Consider the following 3,275-nt stretch of genomic DNA (forward strand, 5'->3'; position numbering starts at 1 on the left):
CTTCTGCCCCCTCCTCCTCCCAGTCCTCTCCCTCTTCTCCCTCTGACCACTCATCCTTGTTCCACCACCACTCCCTCTGTTCTGTGGCTTCTTCCTTTGGTGGTTCCCCAGCTGGTTCCTCCCACCATTCCTCTGTGCCCAACCAGGCCATGACACCCTGTGGGATAAGTTAGGCTGAGAGTCAGTCTGCGCTGCTCACTTCCTGAAGATGTACCCCCTGGGAAAGCCCACTGATTTTTGTTCCTTTGCTATCTGACCCCCCAACCCCCAAGTTCAGTGGCCTGGCACTTTGAAGAGTCCCATTGCATCCACAGTTGGGCCTCCATGAGAGCCACACCCCTCACTTGCCAGTTCAGTTCACCTAAAGTTGTACAGTGGTACCTCAGGTTACAGATGCTTCAGGCTACAGACTCTGCTAACCCAGAAATAGTACCTCGGGTTAAGAACTTTACCTCAGGATGAGAACAAAAATCATGTGGCGGCAGCAGGAGGCCCCATTAGCTAAAGTGGTACCTCAGGTTAAGAACAGTTTCAGGTTAAGAACGGACCTCCGGAACGAATTAAGTTCTTCACCCGAGATACCACTGTAATGGGGAATAATTGGCTCTCCAGGTATCACCAAACTTCAAGTCCCATCATCCCTGTCCACTGGCCATGTTTGTTGGGGTGATGGAAGCTGGAGTTCAGGAACATGGGGTGGCCAAAGACTCCCCACTCCTGACTTGCAGCACAAGTCTATTATTATTATTATTATTATTTGAATTTATATACTGCCCTATACTCGGAGGTCTCAGGGCGGTTCACAGAATGAAATCAAAATATAAAACCACAAAATACACAATCAAAATAAAAACAACAACCCAATAACCGCCCCACCCCCCAAAAAACCCTACATTCTAAAAGAATGTTGGATGTCAATAAGATCAACCAAAGGCCTGGTTAAAAAGCAACATTTTTGCCTGGCGCCTAAAGGTGTATAGTGAAGGCACCAGGCGAACTTCCCTGGGGAGAGCATTCCACAGATGGGGAGCCACTGCAGAGAAAGCCCGTTCTCGTGTTGCCACCCTCTGTACCTCTCGAGGAGGACGCACACAAAGAAGGGCCTCAGAAGATGATCTCAGGGTCCAGGTAGGTTCATATGGGAAGAAGCAGTCCTTGAGGTATTGCAGTCCTGAGCCGTTTAAGGCTGTATAGGTCAAAACCAGCACTTTGAATTGGTCCCAGAAACTAATTTGTAGCCAGTGCAGTTGGACCAGGATCGGTGTAATATGCTCAAACCCCTGCACTGCAGGGGGCACCACAGAAATGATGTACAATGGAAGGTGAGGCAGCAAGAGCAAATTTTGTCATCACACGGAGTGATGCTGAAATTTGAAACCTCTAAGTCCACCACTGGTCCCAATGAATGGAAAGAGATTGTTTCTGAGAAGGCATGCCTAGAAATCACAGATCGTTTTGTAACGATGAATTCCCAGCATCTGCCTATTAAATCAACTTGCCAATTACAGCACAGAGAAGGAATCATGCGCAGAGGTTATATACACACACACACATATCTGCAGTTTATAAGATTCAGTGAAGCATTCTGAACTGTTGACGCATCCTCGTTTACTATAATTGCCATTTTGCTTCTTGTTCTCGAGCCACAATTGCCTTCTCTATATCTGATTGCTTGTATTTTCTTGGAGCCTCCCATCTACGGTGCTCGAGAGATCCTCGCGGAACTTGGATGGCTTCCTCTGACCTCTCTAGCTCTCTTCATGCGTTCTTGCGCCTGAAGGGGACTTGGTGTGGTGAAGAAGAAGGAGGCCGTTCTCTGGCCTCTCTCCTGGTGCTGCACCCACAGTCCTGGCTCTGTCCTCAAGCCCCATGCAGTTCAATGGTGCAGATAGGTAACTTCAGACTTAATGGTCTCACGGGGGGCCCTATTATTATTATTATTATTATTATTATTATTATTATTATTATTATTAAAGCTCTTTCCGTAATCAATCCGCTCATCTTTAAGGCAAGGGTAGGGAACCTTTTTCAGCCTGAGAGATGCATTCCTTGTGGGGAGCCTACTTCGAGGAGGGTTGCATGTCAGTGCTGGGAAGGGCAAGAGACAAAGAGTGGGCAGAGCAAATGATCATAGACTCACAGAACCGTGGAGTTGAACCCAGCCCCCTGCAATGCAGGAATCTCAGCTAAAGCATCCATGACAGATGGCCATCCAACCTCTGCTTAAAAACCTCTAAGGAAGGAGAGACCACAACCTCCCGAGGGAGACCGTTCCACTGTCAGGGCCACTGCGAAGCACTGGGCCCGTAATTGGATCAGGGGTCCCATATACAGTCCTGGTGTTACCTGTTAAATTCTGTCACATACTGATGCCAGCTATGCCACGTGTTGTTGTTGTTTAGTCGTTTAGTCGTGTCCGACTCTTCGTGACCCCATGGACCAGAGCACGCCAGGCACTCCTGTCTTCCACTGCCTCCCGCAGTTTGGTCAGACTCATGCTGGTACCTTCAAGAACACTGTCCAACCATCTCACCCTCTGTCGTCTCCTTCTCCTTGTGCCCTCCATCTTTCCCAACATCAGGGTCTTTTCCAGGGAGTCTTCTCTTCTCATGAGGTGGCCAAAGTATTGGAGCCTCGGCTTCAGGATCTGTCCTTCCAGTGAGCACTCAGGGCTGATTTCCTTCAGAATGGATAGGTTTGATCTTCTTGCAGTCCATGGGACTCTCAAGAGTCTCCTCCAGCACCATAATTCAAAAGCATCAATTCTTCATCGATCAGCCTTCTTTATGGTCCAGCTCTCACTTCCATACATCACAACTGGGAAAACCATAGCTTTCAGTATACGGACCTTTGTTGGCAAGGTGATGTCTCTGCTTTTTAAGATGCTGTCTAGGTTTGGCTATGCCACATACAGACATCAAATATAGACTATCTGGTGACTGTTTGAATACTTAGAGGATACCTGATTAATGTGCGTCATCAAAATATGGAAAATATTTTTTTTAAAAAAATGTTTCCAGTGCTAGTTCTTTTGCTACATACAAAAGGACTGAATAATGAGGTGGAAAGTGGGGGCTGCAAATGTGAGAACTCCCCCTCAGTGGCCCACCCACTTAGGCAAATTGCTAAGGAGCTTAAATCCAGTCCCTAAACCTTGTGCAATTTTTTTTCTTTCCCATTGTCTAAACACACACACATTACATGCACACAAATAAGCATACAATTTGCAAAATGGCTAGAAACACAATAGCGGAAATTGAGCAAGTTGGAATAAG

Source organism: Podarcis bocagei (genome assembly GCF_964188305.1).
Source record: "Podarcis bocagei genome assembly, chromosome: 6".
Taxonomy (NCBI): domain Eukaryota; kingdom Metazoa; phylum Chordata; class Lepidosauria; order Squamata; family Lacertidae; genus Podarcis; species Podarcis bocagei.